We start from the raw sequence: 15,971 nt of genomic DNA, 5'->3' as shown, positions 1-15,971 counted from the left end.
GTAGTGGAGCATCAGCAGCTTTAAGTCTCCACATGGCTGAAAGGCAGTATTAATTAGCAAAGCCTCCATAAGGAGAACTTTAACTTCAAAAACCCTTTATAAAGAAATATCTTTGTATTTTGTATCACCATATTCATACTTCAGCATACGGAAGTGATTTTCAACCAGTGTGCCGTGTTTTGTTTCCCGGCAATGCGCAGCGATGCACAGTCACGGCTTCTTACAATGTAGGAGATGTGTACAATAACACATGCGGAAGCTTTGAACCTCGCGCGACAAAATGACGTCACCGAGGCCGGCGCATCATCCTGAGAGCGGAGAGACTCTCGCATTTGCCCACCGGCAAGGTAATGCCCGCCAATAATGCTGACTATATGAGCTTTTGCCTGAGTATATGAACTGTTGGCAGAATACTCAGCATAAGAGCTGTTACTTTTAGTACTCCAGCCGTATACTGCATATAACAATGAGAAATGTAAAATGAGAAATACTATAGTCATGAGGCTGGAGTACTACAAGTACCAGCTCATATGCTGAGTATATGAGCTGGCACTTGTACTCTGGCCTCATGGCCAGACTTTAGGGCGCATTCATGCTGACGTATGTCCAGCTCCGTGGAGAGGAGGGGGGCGAGCCCTCCCCTTTCCGTAGCAATACATTAGGTACGGGACGTAACACTGGGAAAGATAGTACATGTCCCATCTTTTCCCATGTACAGAGCGTTAAGATGCTGCACATGTGCAGCACCGTATTACTCCGTGCGGCCTTTGCCTTCTATGGGGGATGTTTGTACAGCTGTGTGAATGGGGTCTTACTTTCAACCTCTTAATCATGCTTCATTGATGGACAGATAAGAAAATATATTGTAATTACAGGAAGAATGGCACAGTCAGTAAGGAGTTAAGGATATGTAAAAGAGAGGTAATGATGCTTAACTGGACAATTTCTTTATTTTTGAGTGGGAGGAGTAGCTGCATTTCCTAGTTGAGTAGAGATTGTTGCTACTCACCTGTTGTGACTTGTATACCTTACAGAAGCAAGTATGTTATTGTAAGTGACTTGTTAGGTATGTTTGTTGAAATATAAAACAAGAAGGGTAAATATTTGTTGCTCAAGGTAGAAAAACCTAGGCTATTATTCCACTACCTAACCTTACCACAGACTTTGCATAAATTGTTTCTAGCCATTGCATAAGCCTAAGAACTGGACCGCACATCCACATATCACACAATAATCTACTGCCGCTAGGCTACATTATATAACAAACTTTAGGTTCTTAGTTACATTTTGATCAAATTGTATAAGCCCACCAACCACTTAATGGTGACCTCGGCTAGTGTCTGAGACATGAAACAGTAAGTATTCAACACCTGTTCACACATGGTGAGTCTGCATCACATCCATGGCATCCACTGCTTCTGTTGTACGGTGCTAGTGGGGACCCGGAGCATGGGGGCTATGCCTGCCAGTATGGTTGCTGGGGGCCAACCGGGTCTTGGCCCACCGTGAAGTGGTTAGTGGGCCTATACAATTTGATCAAAATATAACTAAGAACCTCAAGTTCGTTATATCATGGTGGTGGTGTTTCCTTGGCGTGTGAGGTCCTCACCCGGGACATTGACAGTAGAAGAGACTGCCCTACCCACAAACAGTGGCAGAAATGACACCTGCTCACAGTTCTGTGGCTCGGGAAGCCGTTTCGGACATGGATTTGAGGAAACCATAGACCCATAGAAATCAATGTGTTTGTCTGCTTGCTGTCAAATTAACGGGCAGTCTGCTAACTCCCCCAACCAATAGACTTCTTTGTAATCTGCTACCTACGTAGCAGATTAGAAGAAATTCACGGTAAAGCAGATTTATTCTTGAAGGATGGCACTATTAAAGGGAACCAGGGAATGTAGGGTTAGGTTAATGTTTATCATACAATTGCCTTTTGTGGCATGAGAGGCTGGCCCTACCATTTACCTCACTGTAAATTGAATTCGTGTTTCACCAACAGCCATGTTTCCCAACTTCCCTATGTACATTTATATTTTTTTAGAATGAGTCACAACAGGGTAGTGAATGGAAGAGGAAAAAGATGATGCCAAACGCTCTGTAGCATTTTGTGCTGAACTTTTTTGTTGGTAGTGATGAGCTGACCCATCAATATCAGCAGTGTCTGAGGTCAAACTGTTCTAGTTGCCCAGAGCTCAGCTTTCATTTTCACACAACGGTTTAAAAAATGAAAGCTGGACTCTTCTGATAAATCTCCCCCCAAAAGTCCAGATTCATGGACCCAAACACACATCCGAACACCTGTGATCAGCCCCTTAAAGGGTATTATCAGGAAGACAAGATTCTTAAGTATACTCAGGATATCAAAATAACACATTATTTAATTTGCTGTTATTAACAAAAATACAGCATTTCACAGATATAATTCCAACCGTTCTCTATCGGTCCTGGTGTACACAATTTCGGTTTCCCTGGGATCCGACTTTAGGGTTGGGCAGGACAGATTTTTCTCAGGAATAGATTCATGTCTCACACTGGCGCGTCTCGGCATTGCCCCTCCCCCCTGCATTCTAAGACAAGCTCACATACATACAGAGAAAGATTTCCTGTTTCCGTCAAACAGAAGCGCGAGGAGAGTAAATCTACAAGCTAAGTTCTATATATCAGAGGAAGAAGCTACAGCAGAGGTGACAGTGAGGTGACAGTGTGTGTCAGATCCTAGTAGAATGTTCAGAAACTAAATGAAAGTCTAGATAAACCTGGACCCTGATACTGTAACCAGATTGTCAGCACACAGGGCTCATAATGTGCCTGTGCAACAACCCGGCCAACGCAAAGGGTTAAGCAGGTGTTGCAAAACTCAAAATCCCTCTCCATGGAAAGAGTCTTTCTGTGAGAGTGATCAACTCACTGAGGGCCTCCAATGTGGAATCATGTTTATGCAGTCTCTGCCTGTGAAGTAAATGCTAGCCAATCAGTGTTTATGTTACTATTGTAATGTGAGGAGCAAGCTGGCTGGATAAGGTTATATAAACCTTGTTATGGAAGGTTCTAGTCTCTTTCCCCTGAGGTCTCTCCAGGGAGAGTCCAGAGAGTGCTGAGGCACAGCACTCCTCAGCATATGGCCTGCAGCCATTGGGCCCCTGCAGACCTCCACCACCTGGAGTCTGCCTCAACCTTGCTGCAATAGCAGCCAACCATCTAGCCTGTGGCTGAGCTCCAGAGATGCTGTAGGGAGAGGGAAGAAAGTTCCAAAAAGTCAATTATCACTGCAGTCCTCCACCAGTTAGGGCATTATGGCAGAGGGTGCCAACAGAAGCCTCTCCTCAATGGAAGACATATGAAAGCCGCATACAGTGTGCAAAAAAAACACACAAAGGACTCCCAGACTATGAGAAATAAGATCCTCTGGTCTGATGAGAAGAAGATTGAACTTTTTGGTGTCAATTCTTTGGGGCATATTTATCAGTGCTTCTGTGCCATGTCAGTGGCGTAGAGGCCCTGGAATAATCGCAAATACTGTGCTAGCTTATTGCTAGAATTGCGATTATTTTGCCCTTTCCGCCACCTTCATGCCAGTGGGGCTTCAAAGGGTGGGAAGCGGGGGCCCGGGCGGCCAGGAGTGGGCAGCATGCCCGATAGATCAAGAAGCTTCAAGGCATTTCACCAGTGGAAATATCACATCTCATTGTGTGAAATATGTACAATAATAGACATGTATAGCTTTGCTAAATCTTTACTGCTTTATTGTTGTACCCCAAACCTATAAACAATTACTGTGGACACTTTAGCAAATGTTCTGAATACTTAGCAAAAATATCTACATGTCTGTTTGTTTTCTGCCAAGATGGCAGGCGTGCAGAGTGTGCATTAATGAGCAAAAAAAGAACGTTTTTGATCTTACCATTGGCTGCAATGAAACAAAAAGTGACAAATTTAAAAAGGTCTGAATAATTTCAGTACCAGAGGGTGATGCCACACGTGGCGTTTTGAACGCGTTTTTGGCCCATTTTTAAGCAGACTGCTTGAAAACAGGACAAAATGCCACGTGCCATCACCCTAGGGCAGTGATGGCGAACCTTTTAGAGCCTAAGTGCCCAAACTTCAACCAAAAGCCACTTATTTATTGTAAAGTGCCAGCACAGCAACTTATTTCTCCTTGTTATTTGACAACTTTCAATCGTTCAGCCTCCTAAGGACACCAACGCAGTTGAAAGGAGGAGGGCAAATTCCTCTATCATTGTAGGAAGATTCTGTAGGAAGATTCTTTGAGTCCTGTCTGGTGAACTTCATGCTGGGTTGATGGCCTGGGTGCCCACAGAGAGGGCCCCAAGTGCCGCCTCTGGCACCAGTGCCAAAGGTTTGCCACCACTGCCCTAGGGTGTTTGTTTATAGGTTTCGTTACAACAGTAAGGTTTTTGCAAAGCTATATATGTCTATAATTGTACATATTTCACCCAATCAGATGTGATATTTCTACGAGTGAAATACTTGTGCTTTACAAATGTAAGCAGAGAAGCAGCTGTAAAACAGGAAATTCCCAGATGAAGCAATACCTTGCCTTCAGCTCTTCTTTACACTTGTAAATGTCAATGGAAGTAAAATTTTGCCTGTTGCAATCTGGCTGTAACTCTCTTTGCTACATACCTGATACTGGAGGTTAGTACAATGCTCTTTTTGATATGATAGAATACATGGATATTGTGCCAACTGATCAGGGGCATTAGTATAGGGATAGCAGCCATAGCAGCATGAAGCATTGTACAGTATAATATGTATATAACTGTGCACATCTAGCAGACCTGAGAACACAGCTGAGGTAGGAGAGAACACAACTGAGACAGCAGCTCAGATAAGAAATGTCAGGGGAGGGGGACAGCAAGATAGCAGATCTTCCGTCTGTACTTCCTACTGTCTACTTCCCCCATGTGGTCAGCAGCTATTGGGCTGCATGAAGTCAGATCTGTGGCCTCTGACACGACCCTGGGATAAGAAGACTTCCTGAGAGTGGGTACATACATTTGTGTCTGTGTATATATGCTGTGTATACTGTATTTATGTGTGTATATTCTGTATTGTGTGTATATTCTGTATTGTGTGTATATATTTTATTTCTATGCAATATGTATATATATGCTGTGTAAATACTGCATATCTAAGTAAATGATGTAGATATACTGTATGTGTATATATCGTGTATATACATTACAGTATGTTTGCGTACTTTATGTGTATATACTGTCTGAGTGTATAAATGTGTTTACATTCTCTGTGTGTATATTGTTTGTTTGTATATATTGTATGTATGTGCAACACCCCTGTCAATGTATAGGCAAGGGAGTAGTTGCCAATAAGGCCCCCTACCTGTCAGGACCCATCATTTGAGACTGCACAACTCACCTAAGGGATAATGCAGGAAGTCTAAGATAATTAGCAGCTGTAGATTCTGCCTGGATAGGCAAAAGTTCAGTGGATTTATTGACCAATTGTTCGCTGTATTGTAAACTGGAGTGTGATTGGAGAGATGCTGCCACCTGACCAGGAGAATAATACCCCTGGGCATGGAGGAGCTCGGCCTCTTAGACCTCATGGTCTCTCCACTGAGCAGAGAGTCAGGTCTGCTGTCAGAGTGAAGAGAGATATAGGAGCAGATTTATCAAGCTGTCTGAAAGTCAGAATATTTCTTGTTGCCCATGGAAACAAATCACAGCTCCCCTTTAAAATATTCATGAGCACTGGTAAAATGAAAGCAGAGTTGTGATTGGTTGCCATGGTCAACTAGAAATATTCTGACTTTCAGACAGCTTGAAAAATCTGCTCCATAGTGTCAGTACACCTTCAGTACTGTCACAGAACCAAATCCCAGGACCAGAGTCAGGAGACTCAGAGCTGCAGCTTTTACAACTGGACACAGCTCCATCCCAGCCTGCATCTACTACCAGGATAGTGCACTATTCTTGAGGACCACTCCAGTAATCCGAATCTGCTGTGAGACCGTTTAGGCCCGTTGCCTGCTGTTGTTCAATAAAGAACCGTGAGTTATTTTGCACAACGTTGCTTCCGTCTGATCCCTGGATACGGCTGTTTACCACCATGGGTTCCCCATCCATTACCCAGGGACATATGTTACAGACACTAAGGGGTTGCCCCATGGAGAACAGTACATCAGCCTCTCCCTCTATATTTCTTGCACACACCACCTGCCCTCCGGTCCCCATACCAAGCACCGTGACATCAGTGTGCCTAGGCCGTAACCACCAGCCACTCCGCTATTCTGAGCCCCAGCTGCCTCCAAGCCGCAAAAAAAGGCTAGGCCCCGGTGGGGGAATGTTGCATATGAATGTATAAACATACATATGCTTAAGTGTGCTTAAAAGTGTGCATATTAGTGAATACCTATGGGTAAAAGTGTATATATGTTTGTGTATACGGTATAGAAATATGTATGTGTATATCAGTATAGTATATACTCAAGTGATAGTAGAAAAGAAAGAATGTAGAAAAGCCCATTCTGCAAACTCTGGAAGGAACAGGAGGTTGTCTGTGTTCTTTGGAAGCAACTGTCATGTGTATGCGACCAAAGAAATACAAGGGATATACATTGTTTCAATGGCTAGCACACAACCAACAACAACAGCCATATGCAGCAGGCCTAAGTTAGATACAACTTTAAAAATAATCTGCCATCAAAATCAAGAATGATAAATCAGGGACACTTATTTACTTAGATCCAGGCACCATAAATTTATCTCCTTCATCCTGTGACCTCTTGTCCTTCATCCTCCTCATACTGTGGCATCCTATCCTCAATCCGCCTCATACTATGGCCTCCTATTTACTGTCCTCCTCTTACTGTGGCCCCCTGTCCTCCATCCCCCATCCTTCTGATCCTGTGGCCTTCTGAGCTACATCCTCCTCATCTTACTGTGGCCTTCTGTGCTTAATAATAATAATTCCTTTATTTATATAGCGCACACAGATTACGCAGCGCGGCACAGAGTTTGCCAAATTAGTCCCTGTCCCCACTGGGGCTCACAATCTAATCAACCTACCAGTATGTTTTGGAGTGTGGCTGGAAGCTGGAGGAAACCTATGCAAACACGGAGAAAACATACCAAGGCTACATTCACACGAACGTATGGGGGACGTATATACGGCCGACGTATATACGGCCGATATACGTCCCCCATACACTCCTATGGGCGCACGGCACCCTACGGGAGCGGTACGGTGCTGCACACGTGCGGCACCGTACCGTTCCGTACCCGGGAAAAAGATAGGACCTGTCCTATCTTTTCCCGTAATACGGGGCCGTGCACCATAGGTTGCTATGGAGAGGGGCGGGGGTGAGCTGCGCTCACCTCCTCCTCCTCTCCCCGTACACTGCCGTTGCCCGCTACGGTACGGCACGGGCGGGCAACGGCAGTGTGAATATAGCCTTACTCTTTGCAGATGTTGACCTGGATGGTTCTTGAATCCAGGACCCCAGTGCTGCAAGGCTGTAGAGCCACCGTGCCACCCTAATGCTTCATCCTGCTCTTACTGTGGCCCCTCCTCCTGTTGCTGGTAGGAAAAAAAAAAAAACGCTGATACTTATCTTCCCTGGTTCCCCCATTGCGGTCTCACTTCCTCTCAGGGGCTGACTGGGAATTTAAAATGGCCCTGGAAAAAACTATAAAAGTGGCCCCATTTTATGGGCGGAGTCAAAACAAGTGGGTGTGGTCAGATAATGTGGGTGGGGTAATAACAGACAAAGTGTTGGTAGATGGCCTTAATGCAAAACAAGAACATCTTTTGCTAGTAAGTGAATCTAATGTGCAAAAAATGTGACCTGTTGATCAGTAAATGATGCAAACACACGACCCGATAAGCCTTAAATACCTTTCCCCTCTGCCATACATGTACAATTCAGAGAAAGAATATATTGATACTGCCTCCTATGTACAGGAATAATGCTACAATAACACATTCAATCCTGCCTTCTATATACAAAATAAAACTACTACAATACCTTCTCCCATATACAAGCCAATTACTATAATACTGCCCCCTATGTACAAGGATATAACTACTGTACTACAATAATGCCCCCTATGTACAAGAATATAACTACTATAATACTGCCCCCTATGTACAGGAATATAATTGCTATAATACTGCCCCTATGTACAAGAATATAACTACTATAATACTGCCCCCTATGTACAAGAATATAACTACTATAATACTGCCTCCCTATGTACAAGAATATAACTACTATAATACTGCCCCCTATGTACAGGAATATTACTGCTATAATACTGCCCCTATGTACAAGAATATAACTACTATAATACTGCCCCCTATGTACAAGAATATAACTACTATAATAACTACAATAATTCTGCCCCTATGTACAGGAATATAACTACTATAATACTGCCCCCTATGTACAGGAATATAACTACTATAATACTGCTCCCAATGTACAGGAATATAACTACTATAATACTGCCCCCATGTACAAGAATATAACTACTATAATACTGCCCCCTATGTACATGAATATAACTACTATAATACTGCCCCCTATGTACAAGAATATAACTACAATAATTCTGCCCCTGTGTACAGGAATATAACTACTATAATAATACATATACACACAGAAGCGAACATGAAAAAAAATCAGTATTTATCACATACAACTACAGAAAACACATTGGAGATCCTCACCTATTGCATCCAGTGACATCAGCTGACGTCTCCTCGGATTGTACTCGTTCCTCATCTTCTCCATTAGTTCCACCATCACCTTGTCTCTTCCTCCAGGTACACAGCGTTCCTGCAGAGTTTACCACACAGACGTCTTATGTTCTGCACTTTCCCATTGTCCCTTCTTCTGCTACCACCAATACTGTGCCCCAAATACTGTAATAGAGCCCCCTACAATATTAGTACCACACAAATAGTGCCCCATAATGTAAAATACTGTAATGGTAAGGATAATTTATTTCTTATTTCTGTCCATTCACCCACCCCAGTATTGATAGAGCTCCTATTATGACCCAGGCGTAAAAAAAATTGCCCCAGCCTACCCCAGACATAGAATTAATGGCCCCAGCCTACCCCGGGCATAGAATTAATGACCCCAGCCTACCCCGGACATAGAATTAATGGCCCCAGCCTACCCCGGGCATAGAATTAATGGCCCCAGCCTACCCAGGGCATAGAATTAATGGCCCCAGCCTACCCCAGACATAGAATAAATGGCCCAGCCTACCCCGGGCATAGAATTAATGGCCCCAACCTACCCCAGACATAGAATTAATGGCCCCAGCCTACCCCAGACATAGAATTAATGGCCCCAGCCTACCCCAGACATAGAATTAATGGCCCCAGCCTGCCCCAGGCATAGAATTAATGGCCCCAGCCTACCCCAGACATAGAATTAATTGTCTCAGCCTACCCCAGACATAGAATTAATGACCCCAGCCTACCCCAGACATAGAATTAATGACCCCAGCCTACCCCAGATATAGAATAATGCCCCCCCGCCCCAGACATATAATTAATGCCCCCCCGCCTGACATATAATTAATGCCCCCTGCAGCCCCAGATATAGAATAATGCCCCCCCGCCCCAGACATATAATTAATTCCCCCCGCCTGACATATAATTAATGCCTCCCGCGCCAGACATATAATTAATGCCTCTTGCAGCCCCACATGTAGAATAATGCCCCCCCCGCCCCTGACATATAATTAATGCCTCCCGCGCCATACATATAATTAATGCCCCCTGCCAGCCCCACATGTAAAATAATGCCCCCCCCGCCCCAGACATATAATTAATGCCCCCTGCCAGCCCCACATGTAAAATAATGCCCCCCCCGCCCCAGACATATAATTAATGCCCCATGCCAGCCCCACATGTAGAATAATGCCACCCCCGCCATATAATTAATGCCCCCTGCCAGCCCCAGATAGCTAGAACAATGCCCCCCGCGCCATATAATTAATGCCCTCCGCCCCAGACATGTAATTAATGTCCCCCATTCCAAACTCTTCGGTAGTTTGGTGTAGAGGCGCGGGATAGTGACGTCACTGCTCCGCGCCTCTTACACCAAGCTGCGGAGCTACACAGAGGCAGGCAACAGCTGACATGGTAAGTGCCAGCCTCCTCCACGATACACAGGTCGCGCAATGACGTCAATTGCGTGACCTGTGTAGCTGAATGTATACACAGACGCAGAAGCAGCGGTGCTGTGCTGCGTCTGTGTGCAAATTAATAGTATCTGCATCGTAAGATCGTACGATGCAGGTACTATACATTAAATGAAAAGTTGTAGGGAGTGCGGCCGGCCCCGGACCAGCTCCGGACCGGCCCAGGACTGACCGGCCCACCAGCAAAATTCCCGGTGGGTACAATGGCCAGTCCGCCCCTGCTTCCCCTTCTCCTGACTTCTAAATGTGACACAGAGGATGGGACAGGGCCAACCAAGAAAAGCTAAAGAAAAGCAGATACGTGAGAAGGTAGCAGGGAGCTGATCCTGCCTCCTCCTGGCCCCGATGCCTCAGCTGCTCTGCAGCTGTAATGTATGTGACCAGGTGGAGGAGCAGCCGTGAGGGGGAGGCTGGGACATTCTCCAAACTAGCCGGGACAGTGGTTGAAAACCGGAACTGTCTGGCTGAATCCAGGACGGTTTGGAGCTATGGTATATGAGTAAGTGGTTTATCATGCTAAGGACAGTTTTCACAGGCTGAGCCCTTTCCATAAAAGGTGGGCATTTGCTACATATTGCTTCAAACACCCACTGTTAGCACACAGGGTGTTAAAACCCGGGCAGCGCATGGACATTGCCATCTCAGATTCGATTGCCACCCCCCTGTGAAGTCTTCAGGGGGCTGCAATTAACATATTGTAATAGATGATCAAAATATAATAATGGTTTTCTTATTTGAAAAAGCCACTTTTTGCCATTTTAAAAAATCAAAAAAATTCAATAAAACTGAACAAGACCATACAGCATAATGAAAAGTCGCAAATAATGACACCACCCACAGCTCTGTACACTGAAGTATGAAAAAGTTGTTAGCACCAAAACATGGCAAAAAGAATACATTTTTTTTTGTACAGGTTTTAATTTTTGTAAATATATGAAAACATTATAAAACCTATACAAATTTGGTATCCCCATGGTCGTACTGACCCAAAGAATAAAGTTTGGGGCTCACAGAAAAAGCCGTAAAATCCAAGCCCACAAGAAAACGGAAATGCATTTTTTTTTACCAATTTCACTGCATTTGGAATTTTTTTCTTGCTTACCGGTACATGGCATGGAATATCAAATACAGTCTCTATGAAGTGCAATTTGTTATGCAGAAAACAAGCCCTCACACACTTCTCTACATGGAAAAATTAAAAATGGATTTCTGAAGGAGGGGAGTGAAAAATGAAAATGAAAACAAAAAAGTTTTAGCTACAAAATATTATTTATATAGATATAATACAATTTAATATGATATAATAATATTAATATAACTGTAAAGGTAGTATATACACTTCATAGCTTTCTAAAACCAGAGAACTTTCATAGCCACTTTAAGTTGTAAAACGTTTGAACATACTACTGTATTTTATATGGCAAAATAACATCAATAATAAAACATTATCATATTTTAGTGCCTCTAAAGTCAGATGACTTTAGTGCTATATGATTGGGGTCTGACTGCTTGGTTAAGTTTAATAAATAAGCCATCTCCTTCTTTATCACTGCTGACTATCAAATACCATCAAATGGCTGCTCAGGAAGCCAACCAATAGACACATGTGGTATCAGACCAGGAGCCCTGAGTGGCCCTGACAGGCTACTGAGATGCATATGCTGGCCCCTAAACATTATTGAGAAAGTCTCATATTGTTATATTTTGCTAGTAGTCCCTTCTTCCCCTATAAACAGCAGCACTGTTTATCTTCCATATAAAATGAAGAAAACGGTATGTCAGGTATTCAACCATAATAACCATTAGATAACAGGCACGGTAATATACAAGTAAATTGTGAAATTATTAAAACCAAATGAAGTGTATAATTTCACAAGAAATTAGAAAACCTAAGGCCCTTTCCATACTTGCGAGTGTGATGCGATGAACTTGCATCACGCTCACAACGCATGCTGCCGGGAACGCACGGCCCGAACGCTGCACCGCGGGAGTGAACTCACAACCTCAAGATGGGGTTATAGTGAACACCACCACACAGATATTATTATTATATGGGATTGTCAAGAACAATCAGATGTAGCCATTTGACAATAGTTTTTTTTTCCTTAGGGGAGTTCCTATAATTTAATTGACACACCCGGTCATGCAGAAGTTGAAAAGCTAGTAATCTGCATTGAATCCACTAGGTGGCAGTAGTGCATTACCTTAGTTTTGCTACTTTTCACATTTATTAAAGTGGCGTTGGCCCTTTAATGAATCTTTCTGCAATTTTTTTTAAATAATCGCAAGTAGAGTGAAGTAATCACAACAGCACATGCACCAGGAGGGGAGTATAGTGACCTTGCAACTTTTTGTGAATAATTTTAAAAAATCTCGAATCATAAATATGGTTTTGCACAGCGTTGCACTAGCAGTGGTTCTATGTTTAAACTGCTATTTCTGAGTGGTGGGAAAAAACCCTCGTGATTATTTTGGCCGCTTTTTTTTTTACGCCAAAAAGTTATAAATCTCCCCCAATGTTTGTATGTTGAATTTTGGTGAACCAATGAAAAATTATATAAAAAATGTAAATTAATTTGCATATATCTTAACATTGGCACCATAAAAAAGATTCTCCCTCACAACTTCTACAGTGGAAAAAAACAAACCAGTTAAATCCTGATATTGTGACCTCTCACCTACTCCTCATAATGTGGCCCCTCTAATATCCCTCTCAGAATTTGGGTACCCGTTCATATCCCCCATAATGTGGTCCCCCTCTCATATTCCCCCACCCCCATTGTGTAGGCCCCCTCTCATATCCCCCTACATTGTGAGTCCCTTTCATATCACACCATATTGTGGGCCCTCTCTCTCACCCTCTCTCATATTGTGTGCTCTTTAACTTGTTTTAAATTCATTTTTAAAATAATAAACACCACATACTCATCTGTCCCTGTTTCCCAGCAGCTCTCCTCTTCTTCCTCTGTGCTATGATGCCAGCAGATGATGACATCATCACTCACGCCTGCCGACATCAGAGCTACAGGGGAACAATGATGATGCTAATAGCTAATAACTAATAGCTTCCTGTACCATCCTGTTATTCAACTCTATCTGTGCCCTTTCCTGACACAGCCGTATGGGGGCAGAGTCAGGGGTGTGTGTGTGTGTGTGTGGGGGGGGGGGGATCAGCACAGAGGCAGGGCGGAGCTAATAGGTGTTGGGACCCACTAGTGTTTTCACCAGCACACTGGTGGGCCAGTCTAACCCTGTGCAGGGATACCCCCCACCCACCAATTGGTTACACCCACTAGGATAACTACTTGGATAATACATTTCTGAAAGGAATAATAAAGAAATAATACATAATTGTCACAACATAAGAGTTATAAGGTTAGCTCCTGGATTATGTCAGGAGAGGTAACTCGTACCTCACATTTTAGCAAATTAACAGATATTAGCAGTCCCATGTGCATACATAAGAAGTGACACTTTCTGGGTATCTTTTTTTTAATATTAAAATTTATCAATGATAAATACAGACTTTTACATACTACAAACAATAGTGCATATTATTTTACCTAGATACACCATCTGTTCAGTTTTTTCCCCTCCCAGTACATAATACAAAAAAATGATTCAGTTAGTCAATAATACAATAAATTCATCCCACAGTATAGTATGAGCCCATGATTCAATAGATCAATAGAATCCCTTATGATTATACTTTTTGAAAACAAACAACAACATATGTCCGTCTGATATTTCCCCTTATAACAATTCCCCCACCCACTCTCCCCCTAGGACAAGACCGTACCCAATGAAAGAAAAAAGAAGACCAGAACGAGAGAAAGGGTAAAAACACAAAAAAAAGGATTCTCTGTCTACTCACATCTCCACCCCACCTCACCTACACCCCCCCCCCCCTGCCATATCCATATAGTACAACCACTTATACCAGTGGTGGCAAACCTGGTAGAAGAATCTTCCTGCAATTCCAAACAACTTAAAAGATGCTGCTTTCAGTCATATTTTGATACTGACTTCGCTACTTGGGACTGTAGGAAGAGGGAGAATTAGACAGGGTTGAATTATTTTTGGAGGACCTCCTGCTGGCCCCATGATTCTCTGTGTACAGAGGTAAACTGGAAAGAAGCTAAAATGATGCAAATTTTCCATCTTTCTACTGTGTTGCTGTCCTCAGGAGGCAAATATGATTGAAAGTTGTTTAACAGGGAGCAATAAGTTACTGCTTTATTTTTTGGTTGGCACCTCGCGATAACTAAGCAGGGTTTTCAGTTGTAGTTTGGGCTCGCCATCACTGACTTATACCATTTCTTATCCCATATCTCTCTCCCATATCCAGGGGAGAAACTACAGTGGTAGCAGCCATAGCAGCCGTCATCCAACACTAAAGAATGAAGAATGTGCACCATTATATGCATATTATGCTGCACATTGTGGTATAATATTTTTTATGTGTGTGTATATGCTGTATGTGTATATGGTGTGTATAAATACAGTACGTTATGTGTGTATGTAAGCTGTATGTCTGTATATGGCACTGTTTCTGTGTATATGTAAGGTGTATATGCTCTATATGTGTGTAACAGTGTATAAATGTGTATGTATGAGTGATGAACTGTATATTTATGTATATAGGAATGTAATATATGTATATTTTTAAGCCGTCAGGGGGTCCCCTTCAGAAATCTGCTATGGGGCCCTCCCTCTCCTAGTTACGCCACTGCAGACATCTCCAAAACATGTGATAACACCCAGCTCTCTCTTCATGGAATGCTTACACACTATGCACATTAGACCTCTAAGAGCGCTGTGAGCTAGCCACAATTTGTGCTGCTAGCTCATGGCCCCCTTACATAGTTGTATGCATGAGGCTTAACTTTGGGCATTCCCAGAAGATATATAATAAAGAACCTACTTGGCTGTAGCCTCCAACATAGGCTCCTAGTACCAGGGTCCTTTTTCTGAAAATGTGTAGGGGGTGTCGTACCTGTGGTTGAGCTTTTTAGGAAACCTTTAGCCTAGCTCCATGTCCCATCTCTCTCATCAGGTGTGAGATTAATTTGGGTAGGAGTTATGAGAATAGAGGACAAGGTGCTTATTCCCTTTAATAATATATGTGATTCTGTAAATATAATAAATGCTTTCACTTTGCAAAAGTTATATTCTAGGGATAATTCTACTTTTTAGGTAGGTTTCCTTTAACTAGGTTTTCTATCAAATGTTGAATATTTAAATGTTAAATATTTTAAGCATCTTAATGTTATCCATGTAATTTCAATTGGATTTATTTAAATTCCCTAATTGGTATTTAAATCTTACTCTAGCCTGCATCTGTAATGACCCGCAAGACGGGTCATCACTAAATTCAGCACCTTTAAATGTATATCACCTTTAATGCTGTAATTTCCCTCTGAAGTTTCAACTGGTTTTTACAGTAGCTATCAACCAATGATCCTTTGCTGCCATCTACTGCCACTAAGGAGTTAATATGCTAACTATTTATGTTATATTTGAAATTGATGTAACTTGAGGTAGTTAAGGCTGTAATTGGTTCAGAATATTCCGGAGCTGTCTAGAGGGAGTCTTTAAATTCAGACTCTGTCTAAGGCTTTGGGTCAGTCTGTCTCACCATCTTGGATTCCTGTGTGACAGCGTGGAGCTGAGATCATTGTCTCTCTCTGCTCTGAGCCTGTAGCCCCGCCCCCTACAGTTATAGCACAGTTCAGACACTTACTTCCTGCCAGCACATCCTGAGCA

General features: G+C 42.8%; 1 protein-coding gene across 5 annotated transcripts in view; it reads left to right on the top strand.

The window, feature by feature from the left end:
* Positions 1–15,971, top strand: part of ALPK1 (alpha kinase 1) — a 73,712-nt gene that overhangs the window by 1,967 nt on the left and 55,774 nt on the right. The window contains exon 2 of one of the 5 annotated variants that reach the window (XM_072119292.1): positions 13,992–14,042. The exons of 3 other annotated variants lie outside the window; for them this stretch is intronic. The gene's annotated coding sequence lies outside the window, so the exon portion shown is untranslated. Of the gene's footprint in view, positions 1–4,549; positions 4,660–13,991; positions 14,043–15,971 lie in introns of those variants that run through there. One more of the 5 variants, XM_072119295.1, reaches the window with a different exon arrangement.

Source organism: Engystomops pustulosus, chromosome 1 (genome assembly GCF_040894005.1).
Source record: "Engystomops pustulosus chromosome 1, aEngPut4.maternal, whole genome shotgun sequence".
NCBI classification, from domain to species: domain Eukaryota; kingdom Metazoa; phylum Chordata; class Amphibia; order Anura; family Leptodactylidae; genus Engystomops; species Engystomops pustulosus.
Note: the sequence above shows the minus strand (reverse complement) of the source record. Positions and strands in the feature narration are given on the sequence as shown.